This window comes from Tenrec ecaudatus, chromosome 13, assembly GCF_050624435.1.
Source record: "Tenrec ecaudatus isolate mTenEca1 chromosome 13, mTenEca1.hap1, whole genome shotgun sequence".
NCBI classification, from domain to species: Eukaryota; Metazoa; Chordata; class Mammalia; order Afrosoricida; family Tenrecidae; genus Tenrec; species Tenrec ecaudatus.
The window spans coordinates 139,128,300-139,148,641 of NC_134542.1; the positions used below are offsets into that span (position 1 = coordinate 139,128,300).

Below are 20,342 nucleotides of genomic sequence, written 5' to 3' on the forward strand. Positions count from 1 at the left end.
AAACAGACAAACACAAACAACATTTGAAAAGTAAAAAACAAGAGAAAATATGCAGGACCCAGGACTGGGCAAAGAATTCTTAAATTGATGTCAAAAGCAGGATGCACATAAGAAGACAATGATGAATTGGGTCTCATCAAAATTAAAGATTTTTTTTTCCAAGAAAGAGGCTGTTAAGAGGATAAAAAGGCAAATTTGAAGCTGGGAAAATATATTTGAGGAAAGAATGTTTGGAAACCAATTAGGGCAGCAACTGTGTAATACTGCCTGATAGGACTGAAATATTGGAAAGATATGATATATGTATTAATTCCCAATTAATAATATACATAAATACTTGCAAATTTTAAACCCAACAAAGAGTCTGTATTTTGAATCAATAATTTCAAAGCAACATTGTAAAAAACAAATAATCTAATTAGAAAATAACCAAAAGATATTAACACATGTACAAACACTACAAGTGAGTGCACATATAACTACTTGTAAAAGTCTGAATATGCTTTGTCAATTACTTGGTATTCTAGATATGCCGATATTAACATTGGTGTAAACTGATAAAGAATGCATAAAATTGCCCTGCATATTCTTTAGCAATTGCCTGGGAATTCATAATGATCGAAGTGTGTTTTCTCTGCTTTTGATATTTCCCATTTTCTTTCAAGCTGGAGTTTGTTGTGTTTTGTTACTCTTGGTAGGCTTCTTGACTCTCTGTTATGTGTTTTTCTATATTGGGGGTATGGGAATCCCAGAATGGATGCACCTATAGTCACACCAACTAGATTAAGGGTTCCTGGGGATACAGTCGGGGAGGTGGGCAATGAGGAGTTGCAACAAGTAGTACAAGATGGAAGAAAGTGTTTTGAAACTTACTGTGATAGCGAGTGAACGTCATTTCTTGATATGACTGAACAAATGAATTGCATGATGTCTCCATTATGTCCTAATAAAATGGCTTTTTCAATGTTTGTCTGCTTTTTAAAAATTAACGCAAAATCTAGTCCCGGCCCAAAGAAACTGACCCAACTTGGGAGAAAGATCAAGGACAAAGGCAATCCTTCAGGAAGACAGGACGACTCCAGGTGGTAACAGCATGCAAGAAGTGACCAGCACGGGAGCTAGTCAGCAAGAAGGCCCAAATCAGACGGCCTGCTTTTTGTTTACCTGTCTTGTAATGTCTTTAAATGGCATAAGATCGCAGAAACCAATGTTTTGGGAATAATAATGTTAAATATAAGTCAATAATTGCAAAAAGAAGAAGAAGGGTCCAGTGGGACTGTGCTTGAACAATTTTGCTATATTTTACTGATTTAACTACAATTAAGATGAAGTACATTATCGCATGTTAACACATATATTGTAATCCCAAGAGCAGTTACTGCAATCACAGCTTATGGAGGCATCACTTAAGAAATCAAACACATCAAACTGGGCAAACCTGCTGCACAAGATCTCTCTCTCTCTTAACCATGAAGAAAACTGGTTTCTGCTCATTTTTGTTGCAAAATGTGTATTACCATTGCTTGAAAATAAATCACAAAGCACTACATAATATTGTGAAAACATAATAAATTCAACCTGCAGCCATTATACTTACTTTGACGTACTTTCTCTCAACATTTCCCCTACCTGCTTGCTATGCGGATCATATCTCGAACACATATTTTAACGACTTTTCATATAAGACATTTTAAAAGTTATCACATACATTATAAGTTGTAAAATATACATTTAATTATGAGTAACATTTTATATTTTCAATCACTAGTCGAAGAACAAGTACACATTGATATCCTGAATTTCACAAGATCTCTTTTTAGAGAACCAAGATGACATTAAGCCATGGTACACTCATTCCCCTTATGTGCATGTGACACAGACATAAATGGAGCCTGAGTAGAGAAGGCCGAAGGAAAATTGTGCACTTGGATGATGGTGCTGGCAAAGACTGCCGAAAGGACCATGGACTGCCAGAAGAACAAACACAGCTGTCTTGCAGGAAGTGTAACCAGCATGGTCCTTCGAAGTGAGGACGGTGCAACTACCTCACATTCTTTGGAGAGACGCGTCACTGGAAAATGGCATCATGCTTGGTATGCTAGAGGTTAGTGAAACGGAAGAACCCTCTTAAGGAGATGGGCGGACACAGTGCTGCAATTATGGGCTCAAACATAACAACTCCTGTAAAGGGGATGCAAGGCTGGGCAGTGTTTGTTCTGTTGTACCTATGGTGACTATGGGTCGGAACCAACTCAATGGCACTTAACAATGACAACAAAAGAGCAATAACATATATATATAGTGTTCTGAAATAAGTGAAATAAAAGTTATACTAGAAAGTATTTGTTGAACACAGAAGACAACAGAAGATGAACAGAGAAACAAAATGCAGATATCAAATGGCAGCCGTATAAAAAAAGTAATATGAGGAATAGCATTAAATGTGAATAGACTAAATACTACAATAAAAATCAGAGACTATCCAATTGAATTTTTAAAAGCAATTATTTACTGTCTACAAGAAGCACATTTTCCATTCAAATATGCAATCCAGCTAGAAGTAAAAAGATGAGTAAAGATATTCCATGAAAACAATAATCATAAGAGGCCAGTAATTATATGAATATCAAGCAAAATATATTTGAAGAGAAGAATTATTACTGGAGGCAAAAAATAGATATTTCAGAGTGAAAAAGCCAATAGATAGCTAACAGTTATAAATGGATATACATCTAATAAAAGAACTCCAAAACACATGGAGTCAAAACAGACAGAATTAGGAGAAGAGTATCATTCAACAATTATACTTGGTGATTATGATACTCTGGCCTCTATCATTGAAAGAACAAGACAAGAAATCAACAAAGATACAGGAAACTCAAGCAACGCCACCAGCCATTGAGACTGATGTTTGTAGAGCATTCCAACAGTAGCAGCACAGCCTCTATTTCCAAAGGCATGTGGAAGATTTGCCAAACTAGATCGATGTGTGACCATAGAAGAAGCCTCAGTAAAACAAAATTAATTCACTCAAAGATTGTTCCTAACTATAACGGATTAAATTAGAAGTCAACAACAGAAAGAATTTAGGGGGAAAGCCTAGGATTTGGAAATTAAGCCACAGCATTCTAAACACATGGGCTGAAGAAAAATTTAACTGAATGAATATAGAACACAAAATAAGAAACACAAAAAAGGGGATGACACTAAAGTAGCACTCTGAGGAAAATTCACTGCTCCAAAACGCCCATACTAGAAAGGAAGACCATTCTCATATCAGTAATCAAAACTTCCATCTGTGAGCTGACACCAGGGGCTCGAGCAGAGAGCAAATGTTTTGAGAATGGTGAGGGCAACAAATGTACAAACATGCTTGGCATACAATGGATGGATGGATGGATTATGATAGGAGTTGTACGAGCCCCCAATGAAATGATTATTAAAAAAACTTCCATCTTTAAAGGAGAGCTAGTTAAATGCAAAAGGAGAAGAAAGGAATAATAATGAATGAAATAAAATCGGTAAAACAAAATCAAATGACATAAAACTTGGTTATTTGAAAGTTAAGAATGTGGAGAGCAAATGTTTTGAGAATGATGAGGGTAACGAATGTACAAATGTGCTTGACACAATTGATGTATGTGTGGATTGTGAGAAGAGTTGTATGAGCCCCTAATAAAATGATTTTGTTAAAGTTAACAAAGCAGATAAATTTTTAACTAGATGATGATAATATGCAAAACCTTGTACATAAATGTTCACAGACGCCTTATCCATAATAGTCCCAAACCGGAAGCAATACAAATATCTATCAACTGAATGGATAAACCGGGGTATATCTACATGATGGAGTACAGTTAAAAGTAACAAATTATTAAAACTATTGAAATGAAATAAGCAAAAATACATTTACATGAAAATCCCAATAAAAAGCAAATCTACCAAACAGAAAGCACATTTGTGGTTGCTTGTGGCTGGGAGCAAGGAGAGAATGCAGACAGACATCATGGGACATTGTAGAATGGTGAACATATTTTAGGGCTAAATCAGGAATGGCAGCACAACTCTACAAATGTATTAATAGATACATGTTTATGCGATGTAAATTATTCCTCAATGAAAACCATAGCTTGGCTAGAGATATGGCAGAAATCATTGGTTTTCAACTAGAAAAACCCAGGTTTACTGGTCAGAGTCTGTGGGAAGTTCTGAGATTGTGGCCCTTCGTCACCGGTCAGGTCTGGAAATGGACTCATCCCCCTGGCTCCATTTTCAATCAAACAACAGACAGGTCTACAAGGGGACGGTGGCATGAAGAAGCCACACACACACACACACACGTTACAATCACCATTTGAGATCAAAGGGCAGTATTCAGCCAAAGACAAAGTTCAGAAGAGTTAGGAAAGGAGGAGGATTGGACACCGGAAACAGGCCGTGGGATGCATGACAGTGCCTTGTGGAGTTTGTGTCCAATGACATGAAATGAAACGTGCATGAACTGTTGATTGGAAAATGTGTCTGCTCTGTAAACCTTCACCCAATTCACAATACAAATGGGGAGGGTGGATGTTAGGTTTGTATTTCACCCTTACACCGCCTCTCTAACTACCCCACTGCAGAAGCCTGATGGCCTCACTTCAGTGCAGGGAGGATGCTAATTGCCACAATGAAAGAACTGTCGGGCTCAATTACAGCAAAGGCGGTTTGTGCCACCAGATTAGTTGGCACGGGAGCACTTAGAGATGCTCTGTTGGCACAGCGAGTTAAGTGCTGGGCTGCTAACGCAGAGTTCAGGGGCTTCAACTCATCAGTGTGTTCCCCTAAAGAGATACAGTCTCAGAAACCCATCACACCCTCTACAGGATCACCATGAGTGCGGATCAACTAGGAAGGGCAGTGGGTTGGGATGGGGTTAGATGCGGGAGTGAGCATTTAGCCTCAGTGTTTAAAAGACTCCATGTGAACCAAATGAAAAACCAAACTCACTGCCATCATGTCAACTGAACGCATAGAACAAGCTCTGGTCACTGTCTTCTGGGGCAATTGGACTGATTTATCCCACTGGCTGAAAGTGACTTCCCAGGAGAATCTATTCAGAGAAGAAGCCTACAGATTCATACAAATAAGGCCAATGACCTCAAGATATATGCTGATTTCCTTAAGTCAAATCAAGTTGTTTCCCCAAGTCCTGGGAAACCATCTGTCAGCTCGCTGAATGGGGTACTGGGTGCAAGGAGGAACGGGGCAGGCTCTTAAAGTACTTCACTTGCATGATACTAAACAGAGATGCTCCCGGTAGCCCAATACTGAAAGGTCTGCCGTTAAAGCCTACCAGGCTTGCAGAGGGACAAAGATGTGGCAGGGAAAAGCTTCCATAAAGGTGGACAGCCTGGGATACAGTTCTACTCTATCCTGTGGCGTGGCTAGGAGTCTGAATCTACTCAATGGCAGGGGGTTTGGTTTGGGAATATAAACAACACGGAGCCTCTGGGAAGTACGACCATTAATGCTGCTAACAGAGAGGCTGGAAGTTTGAGTACACCCAGAGGCACCTCAGCAGAAAGGCCTGGCCATCAACTTCTGCATGGAGAACTCTGTGGAGGATTGCCCTACTCTGGCACACATGGGACCATCCTGAGTCCATCAACAGGACATCAAGAGATTTAGACTGAACAAAACATCCGTGGCTCAGCACAGGGGAGACAGAAAAGAGGACAGAAGCAGAGGGGTGGTGTCGTAGTTACATAATTCCGTCAACTTGAAGCTATAGAAAAGTGCAGGGACGGCATTGAACCCGTCAGTCAGGTCACAGCTTGATGCTGCCTCCTGTGGATGTGGCTTTCTCAGAAGGAGAGCCCTGGGAAGCTCCTCTGTCTGTCTGTTCTCACCTTCCTGCTGGCTGACCCTGGCTGCTGCCGGGCCCTGGATGCAGCCACTCCCATTGGATCCACACAACTCTGAACCCGCAAACCCATGATCTTCCAGCATTCTGCATCATTGCAGGATGATGCTACGTGGGGCTGAAGCGGGACTTATGAACTAGCATCGGACTTACAGACTTGAGTTGCACTTCACTGGGATGTTTTCATGGCATCAAGCTCTCTCTCTTACACATGTGAGTGTCACCGTGTCTGTTTCTCTAGTCAACCTGACCTAACACAGGTGGTAACCTGAAGCACACAAAGGAGCAGCCAATGTCCTCCAAGCCCTGGCTCTCCATCATCAATGACCCAAGAAAAAGGATTTCCAGTGACCGGCCCCAAGGCTCCCTGCCCACCCTGTTTGCCACCTCTCTCTTTTAAAAGTTTCTGATGGAGGTTGGTAAAAAAGACAAACAATGGAAGGGGGAAATAAAGAGAAAGAAACATCATTTTCTCGCCAAGGTGGTTGTTGTAGCTGTTGACTCCTGGCAACACTGTGCACAACAGAAGGAAACACGGGCCGGTGCTGGCCCGCCTCACCATGGTGCTTCTGCTTCATAATATTCCTATACTCGAGCTTTGGATTGTCCCCCCTAGTGACCTTGAAGACACTGAGCACATTTTAAAAATTATTTTATTGGGAGCCCATACAACTCATCACAATCCATACATACATCAATGTGTAAAGCACATCATTCTCAAAACATTTGCTCTCCACGTAAGCCCCTGACATCAGCGCCTCATTTTTCCCCTTCCCTCCCTGGTTCCCCCTCCCTCATGAACCCTTGGTAATTTATGAATTATTATTTTGTCATATCTTACTCTGTCCGACATCTCCCTTCACCCACTTTTCTGCTGTCCATCCCCAAAGGAGGAAGTTATATGTAGATCCTTATAATCGGTTCCCCCTCTCTACTCCACCCTCTCAGTATCGCCACTCTCACCACTGGTCCTGATGGGATCATCCATCCTGGATTCCCTGTGTTTCCAGTTGCTATCTGTACCAGTGTCCATCCTCTGGTCTAGCCAGATTTGTGAGGTAGAACTGGGATCATGATAGTGGGGGGGGGGAAAGCATTTAGGAACTAGAGGAAAGTTCTATGTTTCATCATTGCTACACTGCACCCTGACTAGCTCATCTCCTCCCCATAATCCTTCCATAAGGGGATGTCCAGTTGCCTACAGATGGGCTTTGGGTCCCCAGTCCTCACTCCCCCTCATTAACAATGATATGATTTTTTTGTTCTTTGATCCTTGATACCTCATCCCTTCGACACCTCATCTCATGATCACACAGACAGGTGTGCTTCTTCCATGTGGGCTTTGTTGCTTCCGAGCTAGATGGCCGCTTGTTTACCTTCAAGCATTGGGCACAGTCTAAGAAGTCCACTCATACCTAGGAAAGCCGACATATATCAGTCTCACTAAAGTTCCTCCATGACTCCCCTCTCCACTTTGATCACATGTACCATTCTGTTTCAATGAGTGTCTCCAATTTAATTAAACTTCACTGTGATACACAGTCCCTTCTTTGGCGGCCCAACTGGTGATTATTTTTGCATGTTTACTTTTATAAATAAGCCTCAGCATCACTTTATCAAGCTCTCAATTAAAGTCTATTGGTATATTAATTGGAGTTATGTGCGTAGGTTTCACAAAGGAATACAGCCTCATTCATATATGCATGAGCAAATAACCTAGATACGGGCATGGCCACAAAGCCGTCTCCACTTGGCACTCTCACTGCCATCACACTCGCAGAGTCCAACGCCGATCCCAAGAGTGGCTACGAAATAAGACGTTTCTAAAAGCTGAACAAGGGGCCTGACAGGCCGGTCATCGCAAGCTGCCTCCCTCCCTCCACCACCAGCTTTCCTTAGACTTCAAACCGTTGCCCTGGCAACCCGCTGTCAGAAGGTACACCTCCTCCTGTCTGGGAAGCAGGCAGCCCTTCACTTCAGCACTGTGAAATGTCCAGAATGCTTTTCTGTAGCTAATTTCCCATATATGTGTTCTGCATGGGAGATGTGCGAGGGGAAGAGGGGGCTGCTGGCTGCTAGTCTGTGTCTCAGCAGATTCAACACAAAACTGCCACAAACACGAACATTAAGGAGCTAAATCAGACTATGCTAATGACAGAAGTAAAACATTTTGACAGCCCCACTCAGCTAAGTGTCAAACACTCGAGAATAAGAAAAATTGGTCTAAGAGAGAAGACCAACAACCGAGTACAATAGAGTTGCGAAGGAATGGATGAAAGGGAGTTCAAGGGTAGAGGCCTGTGAAGAACATGGGGTCAATCCCAGGTGCAACTCACACGCATCATGTGCAGCCACAGGCTTGGGTGCTGCTAGGGTGCTAATATTCCAGCATCGTTTTCAGACTACAACGGAGCAGGAGGAAAGGCCTGATGATTTGCTTCTAAAAATCTGCCAGTGAAACCATCATAAGATCCTATCTGCCACTGATCCAGGGCATGGTGCGGGACCAGGCAGTGTTCCAGTGCATCCGACACGGGATGGCCAGGAGTCGGGGGCCAACTTGATGGCCATCAACAACTACCACAACAGAAGTTCTTCAAGGTCTAGAGAAGGCCCTCCCACCTAAGTGAGAAGAGGAAGGGCAAGAGAGACTTACACGAGGTCTTTGACTAGAAAGGCTAACGATAAATCAAGAAAACCCTTCTAATGCTCACTTTCCAAGAAGGAGCCAAAGGACCAAAGGTCAATGTGATCCTTGCAATGTTGCTTATAAACCGATAGGACTCAGACTGAGTGCTGCATGGAGGAGAAGGGTCGGTAACCAACATGTACTACTGGCATGTCCGTGCATTCATGGGTGCACACGGCAGGTAGCACGTGAGCCAACATCCATCTGGCCACTATGGTGACGTGAGATGTCTTCATCTGGTTCTCCACGTCTTTTTCACTCCCACCAAGTGATTGCATGGGACCATGCACACAGGGTGTGTGAAAAACCAATTAAGGGGATCAGTGATGAAGCATCTCAGAAGCAGAGAGGAAGAATTCCCAGGACTCTCATGAAAGAGAGCCACCAGTTGAGTACTTTCAAGAGTCCTGAAGTGGTAGAAGCAGCAAAGGCCAAGAGGCCGAGGCAAGGAGACCACGAGACAGGGCAGAGAAGCAAGACTGAGATGATAAGATGGCAAAAGAAAGCCTCAAGCTAGCTTCCAGGCCCTGAGCGGAGACCAAGGAGCAATGAAAGAAACGGGACTGCGGGCTCAGAAGGGGCCTCACTGGGGACCAATGACTGTATCCTTCATGTTTGCTGATCCTGGCTTATGGCAACCCGTTGACCCCTCCTCCGTTGTGAGGATGTTCTTTGAGTTTTGTGTGGTTTTTATAAAGAACAATCAAACCCCAAAGAACAGTCGTGCCAGGGAAGGAACAGCTGGTGTCAAAGCAGGGTAAAGGAAGATGGCGGCAGGGGACATGGCTGACCTCTGCCTGAAGGCAGTCTGCCTGCGCCTGGTGGGGAGATGGATTCTCCATCTTCCTTCTGAAGAGGTCATTTTCTCAGCTGTCATCATTGTCCCCCTGCCACGTTTCAGGAGGAGTGACGATTTAGTCTTAGAAACCCACAGGGGCAGTTCTACTCTTTACCATAAGGATCACTACGCTTCAGAATCAACAATGTGGCAGAGTTGGCGTCTGGCGGGAAACAAATCAACAGGAACATCGGAAACCTCAGCATTGCTCTCTCACAAAGCATCTCCCCCATTAGTCTTTCTCGAGGGTCCAGCGTTCAAAGACACGGGGGCTACAACCATGCCCTGCAGTGGGAAGTCAACGTGGTAGCTGTGTGGTGGGGAAACCCAGTGATGTGCACAGATTGTAACACAATGAGGTGGCACACACTCAAAGACAGTTTGCATGTCTTTGCGGCCTTCAAAGCAACCACCAAAACCAAGCAACTTCCCACCCAGCCAGGGAAAGAGTAAGGTCGCTTTGTGGGGTCAGATGTGTAATCCACTGGGCAGCCCCAGCGATTAACAGCTGCTAAACGAAAGGGAGGAGCTTCAAGTCTACCCAGAGGCACTGGGAAAAGGCCCAGGGATTTACTTCCAAAACACCAGTCATTTGTGGTGGCAGATCTACTCTGACACCAGTCTGAGTCAAACCCACAGCTATGAGTCTTCCTTCTCACCGCAAAAGGGCATGAATTTATAACCCCTGACGGACTTGTGGGTGACAGGCAAAGGCACTGGGTGGCAGATACCTGTCGCCTCCCCAAGATCCACCATCCTTTTTCATTTGCCATCAAACTCCAGTTCTGAATGGACAGCAAGGTGCCCAGTTAAACACTCCTGCTCCCCAGACTCCCATGCCACGAGGGGAGGCTATGTGCCCCAGGGCAGACAGACGGGTAAGACAGAACATGCTCGCATGCTCTGACCTCGTACTAGCCCTTTCCTGTCTCTCTTCTGAGATGCCATCTCCCGAGGTGAGCATGAAAACAAAGATCTCCCCGGGCTAAGGCTGGAGGAGCAAACGCTGGAGAACGTGGGCGACAGGAGGTTGTGCATCACCTTCCTCTGGATTCCTATGAGAAAGGTAACTCCCCATTCGACTGAGTCCCACAGTCGGGTGTTCTGTACCATGGCATCCCACCCTGACATACCAGCCATGGGAGACTTGCTCTCCAGAGTCTGTCAGACAGCAGAATCATTCATTATCACCCGTTAACTGTACTGCAGTCCAGAGCAGGGCGGATGCCAAGTCACCTACTGCTTTTACCAGTAACTACTTCTAATCCTCTAGCCTATCCGAGTTGGTTTGATATTTGACAAACCTTGCAAAAATGCCGATTTCACACTAAGTTCTTAGAATGCGGCTCTGATTTCCTTCCGAGAGTGTGATTCTCCACACAGTAAGTTACCTTCTTTCTTCCTGTGGATTTCTGGAGCTCACCACGGGAAGAACAGAAGCAGCATCACCAAAGGATCTTATTTTCCCAGGATGCTCCAAACACAACCTTTAGAAAACAGAAGCCCGGTTGATGCTGGCAGCCACGGCTGCAGCAACAGCCCCTGGGCACCTGAGCACTCATGCTCTGCCCACGCCAGCGGTACCTTTGTGGTTGGCGCTGGTGCTTTTAACAAGTCAAACTCTCCAGATTGTAAAGCACTCCTAACTCCAGAACCTCAGGAGGCAGAAGGAACGTTCCCCAGCGGCAGCTGCTAATTTGATAGAGAAAAGGCTTCATTAATTCTTCAGGTCACTTAAAGCCCATGTTCAGCCCGTAAGTACATGGGACTCCATTTCTTCTGAACTCTGTTCATGACAAAAAAATATCAAAAGGAGCTTTGGTGGCATAGTGCTTATGTTTGGGCTGCGATCCACAGGTTAGCTGTTCAAAACTATGGGCCCTTCTGAGGGAAAAAGACAGGGCTTTCTACTCCTGTAAAGACTTTACACTCTTAGAAACTCAAAAGGGCAGTTCTACCCTGTCTTACAGGGTTGCTACAGGAGTCGGCCCAGACTGGATGACAGTCAGTGAATCCCATAGAACACTATGCACTTATCCCCTGTGATGAAGGGAATTAGGATTTCTAACTTACATGTGTGAAGTCTCCACAGTAATGCTAATCCTCCTCATTTGCTGAAACACTAATAAACCGAAACCAAGTCTCCATCCTAGATCACCTCTTGGAAGAACAGTATTTCTTATAATACATTCTCCTTTAAAATATAACTTATAATAGTTATTCAACTGCAGTTGTTCTATCGTCTATATAAAGTGCCTATAAGGTTTCGATTATGTATTTGCTGATTATATTTTGGGGCCCAATTAAAGAGGAGATGCATGATTCATTTTTAAATGACTGTAAAATAGTGTGTAGTAACCTTCCATAAATACTTTATGAATATTCGCCCTGTTTTCTTTCTAAACAAACAGAAATACATAATGGTATATACTTTCTTCTCCTTAGTCTTTTGTCAAAGTACCAGAGAATTTTAGAGTTTGTTCCATATCAGTCAATAACATTCACGCGTAATGATTCTGAATGTGCCTGCTAGCTGCCATGGGGCCTGTGCCCAATGGAACAAAATGCTGCTGCTCCATCATCACCGACAGTTAGGGCATCAGGAGGATGCAAGGGGCCAGAGAGCGGGGGTCAAGACTGAGCAGTAAGGCTGCAGGCTTGGAGCCAAGGGAAGCTCAGACAGCTGGGCCCAGGTGTCAATCACAGAACTAGAAGGATGCTGAGCCAGGCCTGCGTGCATGCCAGCGGGTACCGAGGGGAATCCAACAAGAGTGGAAAAACAGCATACAATGCGTGTGCCTTCTGTGGGATGGAAAGGTTTTTCTTTTCAGTGTTCATAGGCTGAAGAGAATCAGTAAGTGACAAGAGCAGAACACTGATGTCATGAAAGGATAGAGCCAAACTTCAGGCCACACGTGATGAGCCCTTTCATCTGAAGAAAGTGGGCCCACTGTGACACTCCTCGGAGAGATGATGCTGGAGGCCCTGAGAGCGCAGCAGTTCAAACACACCACGACCCACCTCGGAAGAAAGGCCTGGCTGTCTGCCCCTGCAAAGGGGCCCAGAGCCTTGAAAAGCTTTTGGAGGGCTATTCTACACGGAAACACACGGGCTCCCTCCCGGGAGTCAGCTACTGACGTACTGGTGGTTTCTGGTTCCACCCCACTTCCCCATTTTCTAGTGGCCTTTCATTTCCATCCGCAGCTCTGAGCTATGGATGCTTGATGCTGTTTCCGCACCAAGTGAGGGAAGCTGCTAACAAAGAGGCTCGAAGCAAAATGTCAATGACGCAAGCTGCCCTCTCAACGCGCTATATTTGGGCACAATCTTGTCCATGGAGGACTCTTCCATCTAGTTAAAAGTCTGCCTGCTAAATCAGAAAGTAAGATCAAGAAAATGCCACAGAGACAGCCAGCAAGTGATGGCGCACCACCCTTCCCAAGCTCGGGCGTGAGAGACTTTTCCAGCTGCTGGGGCAAATGAAATGAAAGTCTTCTTCAGACTCTGCCCCAGGTAGGTCTCCCAGGGAAGGGAGATAATAAGGTCTCTTTCTACCAGACACAATGAGCATTTATGTGCTAGTCTGGGTACATGAGAGAAACAAATCCACAGAAACTCACGTATAAGGGAGAGTTTTATATAAAGGTTAAGTGCGCATCAAGACAACAATCCCAACCCAGTCCTGCCCAGGCCCACAAGTCCAACATTAGCCCATATGTCCGACACCAAACCACAAAGTCCTTCATTTTACAAAACAGACGCAATGATGCCGACTGCAGGAGGAAAGCCGAATCAGTGAATGTGTAAGCATCTCAGTGCTGGCAAGGGTCTCCACACAGCTGCTCCAGCACCCAGGGCTGCATCACAGAGGTCTATGTGGCTTCTCCTCAGGGATGTACTGCCGGAAGTGAGCCTTACCAGCTGAAGCAGGGAACTGGCTAAGGCAGCTGCACCGTGGTCTGACCATCACAAACAAGAAACCCGAGAAGTAGAAAGGTGAGGCTCACTGAGCCATTTATCCCTCTGCCCTTTAATTAACCCCACATGTGTTTATCGGCCAAGCTGGCACAATAAACTAACTACCTCAATTTACAATTCCATTTTTCCAAAAAGGATCATTTTTCCCCAGGCTGTGGCTAATCCAAGACTTTCGTCCAGTTCACTACCATTGTTATTTACTAGAGTTAAAGCCTCCGATTTTAAAGTACTAGCTTGGCCATCTATACTTAGGCAAAGGCAGTGAGACGGGACTCCCTATGTCAACACAGAAGGTAAAAGAGTAAACAAAAGACAAAGGTGGAAAACCAGACACGATCATCTGAGAGTCGGCCATGTGTGCCACTTTCCTAGAGCCATTCTGAGAGGCTTGGGGCCAAGCTCCCCAAGCTCATACCCTCCACGAACATCTAACGCGCTTATGAAAAGAAAGCCCCTCCAAGGAGGCCGGCGGAAGGAAATGGGGATCAGTTCGTGCCAGCAACCTCTACAAAAGGAAGAAACCCAATTTGGCAGGCCGCTTAGCCTCAGCTCCATCCTTCAAAAGATGAGACCACGCGGAAAATATTCACCAACAGCCTTCAATTTAGAATCAAATGTTCACCAACAGCCTTCAATTTAGAAGCAAATGTTCACCAACAGCCTTCAATTTAGAATCAAACTAGACCAGGAAGGGGCAAATTGCCTGGACCAACTGCACCAAATGGAGTTAGCGGGGATCCCTAGAAGAATCTTTAGACCACAGTGGAGACAGGAAAACTGCCGGGGCTAACATGTGGGCAGCTCTCCATGAGCTGGAAAAGGCCCTAGCGCTGCTGTTGGGTAAGGGTTGGGCTGATACCTGCAAGGTCATCGGTTCAAACTCATGAGCCACTTCATGGGAAAAGATGAAGTTGTCAGAGCTACCCAGTCCTGTAAGGATTTGCGACCTTGGAAAGCCTACGGTGGCATTCTGAGTTGGAATCAGCTCACTGACAGTGGGTTCTGGGGTCTTCTTGGTTAGGGGTGCTGGGAAAGAGTCCCAGTGGTACTGCCGGCTAACCACAAGACAGGCAGTTCAAGCCCACCTGCCAGTCATCGAGAGAAAGATGAGGCTATCCGTTCCTATAAGGAACCCTACTCCAGTAGTGGGTATGTGTTTGGTGGCTAACCCCAACGTAAGCAGTTCAAAGCCACCAGCTGCTCCACTGGAGAAATATGAGGCTTTTTAGGCTCATCAAGATTTATCATCTTAGAACCCACAGGGGCAGATCTACTCTGTCCTCTAGGGTCAGTATGAGTCAAAATTGACTTGGTGGTAGTGAGTTTTAGTTTTGTATCAACTCCCTTAGAGATTTAAGATCTCAGAAGCCCTATACAGAGTTGCTATGAGCCGGAACCGACTCAATGGCAGTAAGATTGGTTTCAGTTTATGAATGTGAGCTGGCAGGAGCCCTGGTGGCAGAGTGGATAATAAAATGGACAGTTAAATGTATATTCTGTGGGAGAAAGAGGAGGCTACCTGCCCATAAAGAGTGACACCCTTAAAAACCCCGCTATAAAGTGGCTCTGAATCGAGATCAACTCGATGGCTGAGGACCCAAGATGTTTCAAGTATGAATGGACCCCCCATCCCGTGGAAGCAGATACAGTTCTAATTACAAGGGAGTAAACCAGGCATGTGTTTCACCAAATCTCAGAAGAGAGAGCAGTGCTCAGGTCATACAAAAAGAGATTGCACCCAAGTCCAGCCAAGCTTCACCTCCAGTCCATATCCCGGTCTTACACCATCTTGACCATGACTGATATGCTCAAATCTACTGTTTTGGCCACTGTAAATTCTGAGTGTCTCTCAATCTATGGGGGTCACCTGCCAGCACTATATAAGGCAATATTCTATTGTGATCAATAGAATTTTTATTGATGAATTTTCAGAATAGAGAGTCCGGCTTTCTTCCTCGTCTGTCTTAGGCTGAACCTCTACTGCAGCCTGTCCATGATGGGTGACCCTGTTGATATTTGGAATACTGGTATCATAGCTGCCAGCAGTACAGCAGCAAAAGCATCACCCAGTACAAGTTTGACAGATGGGTTAGTGCATACGAGGCTCAGTCAAAGGATTAACAGTGAGAACATGTTCATAATACTATAATTGGGAAAATGAAACGAAATTTCATATTGTTAAGAAAATCTATGAAGTATGTCATAAAAAAGAAAACTAGAAGAGCTCAAAGACACACACACACACACACACACACACACACACACACACACACACACACACACACTTCCCAGAAGTGTAAAAGCCGAGTTGTAACTGATGTAATGACAGGCAAATAAACAATGGAGCTCGCTCCCTCTCTCCCTCCCTGTCTCTCTCTCTCCCTCTCTCCCTGTCTCCCCTCTCCCTTCTCTCTCCCTTCCCCTCTCTTTCTCTCTTCTCTCTACTCTGTGTGTGTGTGGGGGGGGATTTGATGGTTAAGGGTGCTGCCGAAAAAAAATAAATAAAAATAAACAATGGAATAGAACAAGCAGTGCAAAAACAATACCACTCGCCATACTTTTATGCAAATAGCATACACGTGTTAAACTTTTTTGTCAACCACCCCCCACAGATATTTCTGTAACTGCACTATACTAATGTTTTTCACGTGTTTAAAAAAATTAGCATAGTACACTTACAAAAACACCTAGAATAAACCTAATCTGAAGAAAGGGATGGTATCTGAGTGATTGTGAACACCTGGCTCATGGCTCTAGAGGACAGTGACTATCCTTGCTATCAGAGTGTTGTAGAGATAATGACAGTAAATATAGTTAGGTTACAATGTAAGAGTTTATTTGATGCCCCTTTTGAACCATTTCAAAGTTATATGTTTGGGGATTTTATTTAGCTTTTTCCTTTTTTTCCCCCCTGGGGCCTCTTATCATAATCCATACATATTGTATCCATATGTCAAACACATCTGTACATATGTTGTCATCATCTTTTTCAAAACATTTTCTTTCTACTTGAGCCCTTGGTATCAGCTCCTTATTTTTTTCCTCCCTCACCTGCCCTCCTTCCCCCATGTCTCCTTGATAATTTATGAATTCTTTGTCTTTTTTAAGTCTTACACTGACCACTGTTTCATTGCACCCACTTTCCTGCTGTCTGCCCCCCTGGGATGGAGGCCATCTATCAATTATTGTGATCGGTCCCCCCTTAATCCCCCAAACCTTCCTTTACCCTCCTAGTATCGCTGCTCCCCTTACTGGTCCTGAGGGGTTTATCTGTTCCGGAGTCCCTGTGTTTCGAGTTCTTATCTGTACCAGTGTACATGTTCTGGTCTAGCCAGATTCGTAAGATAAAATTGGGGTCATGACAGTGGGGGGGGGGGGTGGTAGAAAGCATTAAAGAACTAGAGCAGTGGTTCTCAACCTTCTTAATACCGCAGCCCTATAATACACTTCCTCATGTTGTGGTGCCCCGTCCCCAAACATAAAATCATTTTGGTTGCTACTTCATAACTGTAATTTTGCTACTTTTATGAATCAGGCGACCCCTTTGAAAGGGTCATTCAACCACCAAAGGGGTCACAACCCACAGGTTGAGAACAGCTGAATAGAGGAAGGTTGTGCACTTTTTCGGTGCTATACTGCACCCTGACTGGCTTGCCTCTTCCTTGTGGTCCTTCTGACAGGGGTGTCCAATTACTACTGATGGGCTTTGGGTCTCCACTCTGCCCTCCCCCTCATTCCCATTGATAAGATTTTTTTGTTTGTTTTGTTTGGGGCCTTTGATGTCTGATAACCTGATCCCATCGACACCTCTTGATCACATAGGCTGGTGAGCTTCTTCCATGTGGGCTTTGTTGCTTCTGAGCTAGATGGCCACTTGTTTATCTTCAAGCCTTTAAGACCCCAGACACCATATCTTTTGATAGCCTGGCACCATCACCTTTCTTCACTACATTTTATTATGCACCCGCTTTGTCTTCTGCAATCATGTCAGGGAAGGTGAGCATCACAGAGTGCCATGTTAGTAGAACATATTGTTCTTGCATTGAGGGAGTACTCGAGAGGAGGCCCAATGTCCATCTGCTGCTGTAATACTTTATAAATATATGTACACAGATCTAGTCCCATGTCATTATATATAAATGTATGTACATATACACATGACTGTATTTAGACCGCTATAAATGTCCTTTGCCTCCCAGTTCTTTCTTCTATCTCCTTTCACCTTCCTCCTGTCCCATATCTTGTTCGGCCTCAGAGCATACACCCCAGCAGACTCGAATGGAAAACACTCATAAAGGACAAAAAAACAGAGGTACAACTGTTTGAGGGCTTTTCTGGTTTTGCTGTTGCTTTTACATTTTTTTAATTTTTGTTTTGTTTTGTTGTATTAGCTGTTGATTTATTTTTTGTTTTGTTTTCTTGTTATGTTTTGCTCTACTTTGTTTTTGCATATATTATTGTCTCTGCATGTCTATCTGGACAAGATAGGGGGATGAGATGAACAATCTGGAGGAGAGAACAATGGGACCGACGGTTGGGAGGGGGCACAGGAGAGGGGGCAGGGGGGGAAGGAGGGAGTTGCCAACAAACCCAGGGACAAGGGAAGAGTAAGTGATCTAAAATTGATGGCAAGGAGGGCATAGGATGCTTGTGGGGGCTCCATCAAAGGCAATGTAGTCAAGAGGTTCTATGTTTTTTTAATAAAAAAGGGAAGGAGAAATACATGCAGATTAAGCCTATGTCTAGAATTCCCCTCTATATTCCCTTCTGAATACAGACCCGGGCTGTGAACAGCCTTACTGTCATGCAGAGTGTATTGGAAAGTGGATTATGGCAGATGTAGTTACGTTAATTTAACACTTTTCATTTGATCTACCTTTGGCCCATTTTAAAGTTGTTATAGCTTGAATATTTTCTGCTTTCTTTTTAACTGAGGTTTTTCTATATTTTATTTTTGTATTGTTGGCGTGTGTGTGTGTGTGTGTGTGTGTGTATTTTCGGTATATGAAATCTGGGATGGACGAATCTATAGATAACGTATCTGGATTCATGGTTTCTTGAGGGTATGGCAGGGGAGGTTAGGAAGAAATGAGGAGTTCATAACAGGGACTTTAAGAAACAAGATAATGTTATAAAAATTATGGTGGTAATGACTGTACAACTTTTCTTGATATGATGGAACTATTGAATCACATGACATGTGGATTATGTCCCAATAAAACTTTTTTAAAATGGGGTGAAGATGAATTTATAACACACATTATTGATGAGAAAATATATACAATCAACTGATTTTCAACAAAGATGTTTAGATATTTTAAGAACAAAAGAAACCTTTGTAAAAACCAGTGCTGGAAAATAATGGATATTCAAATGGGAAAAATATGAATTATACTTCACAGCATACACAAAAACTAACTTAAAATAAATTACAGACACAAATACAGAAACGAGAGAGGGGACTTTACCCAATGTTCATGAAAGGTGAAGAAGCAGTGGTTACCGAACTGCACGTGCCAACATGCTCCCCCCTCCCCCGGGCCTGCACACCAGTAACAGCTGTAGAATATGGTGAAATAAGCCACTTATTATGATGTTAAGAGAAACAAACCCAGCACCACCCAGGAAGAATTGGGAAAAGGCATTCAAGAAACTGGCCTTGAAGTACCCCATTCTGGTAAGAATCTGAATGAAGGTGGCAAGTTTCAACAACTATCTCAAACTTATTAGTGCTCTGTATGCAGAGAAGAGAGATTCTATGACAAAGGAAGAGGGTAAGCCATGTAAGAGGGTGGAGTGGTGGTGGTTTGGGTCCCCCCATGGACATCTTTGATAACTTTTTTGAGGTGGTAGAAGGATATAGAGAGAAAGAAGAGGTAACATATTGTGCATCAACTCTCAGTAACATCAGAAGTTTTACATGAGACAAAACAAGTAGCTGTGCAAAAGAATGGGGTTTGTGACAAATGTGAAGGTGGTAAGAAAGGAGCAGTAGAATGCTGTCGTAATGGTGGAGGGACTGGAATGCCTATATAAATTCATCAGACAAGACCTGGGATGAGTCGGCAAATTCAGACTGTGTGCGTGGAGTGGAGTCACTGAGAATGGATCAACCCTAAACTAGATGTAAAGGATGCAATCGAAGGTTCATAATGACAAAGGCATTATAGATGGCCAGAAGATAACATGCTACAGTGAGGGAGACCAGGAGACAGATAGTATATTTTAGATCAGATGGACCATGCTGCTTTTACTTGATGAAGAGAGACCTTTTCATGTATATAGAGACACAGCTGGTTGAAGCAACGTGTGACTTCCAAACGCCAATATCAGATGACAACTGAACCAGAGTCATCAATTCAGATTGTCAAGCATGAAGATAGTGAATGAATGGTAAATGAAGGCATGCCAGTTGATCATAGACCATATGAAGAGGCCCCTGATCATTGACTGTAAAGTGAACGTCCCTAAGAATAGCCTTCTCCCCGTGATACACTCTTTTTGCTGGGAAAAGCATCAACAACAGCAGCACAAACCTCTAACCTGAAAAGGAAGGAGATGAGACTGATGAAATGGAGCAGGTAGAGATGGAGGACTTGGATCCAAACCAGGAAAGATGACATCATAGTAATGGAGAAGCATCTGAGGATGACTGCCATCCCAGATCTGGGGTTCAGTGTCAGAACTCTTAATGGGGGCCAGTGAATATTGCTCACTGCAGGCACTTTATATGCTTTAGTGAATAAGTATAATATGCTCACATCTAATCATAATATGCTCACAACTTGGTAATGATTTTGTTTTAATATTCAACCAGTGTTTTAAAGTTCAATGAAGAACCCAAATATAAAAACAAAAATCCATACATGAAAGCAAGAATGAAAATATCTGGAAGAAAACGTGATCCTCACAGACTGAAGGTGGACAAAGAT

At 43.8% G+C, this 20,342-nt stretch overlaps 1 protein-coding gene and 1 pseudogene across 1 annotated transcript in view; one reads left to right on the forward strand and one right to left on the reverse strand.

The window, feature by feature from the left end:
* Positions 1–20,342, reverse strand: part of TMEM163 (transmembrane protein 163) — a 249,008-nt gene that overhangs the window by 147,744 nt on the left and 80,922 nt on the right. The window lies entirely within an intron of this gene.
* On the forward strand, positions 18,979–20,102 carry LOC142424621 (dnaJ homolog subfamily A member 1-like; annotated as a pseudogene).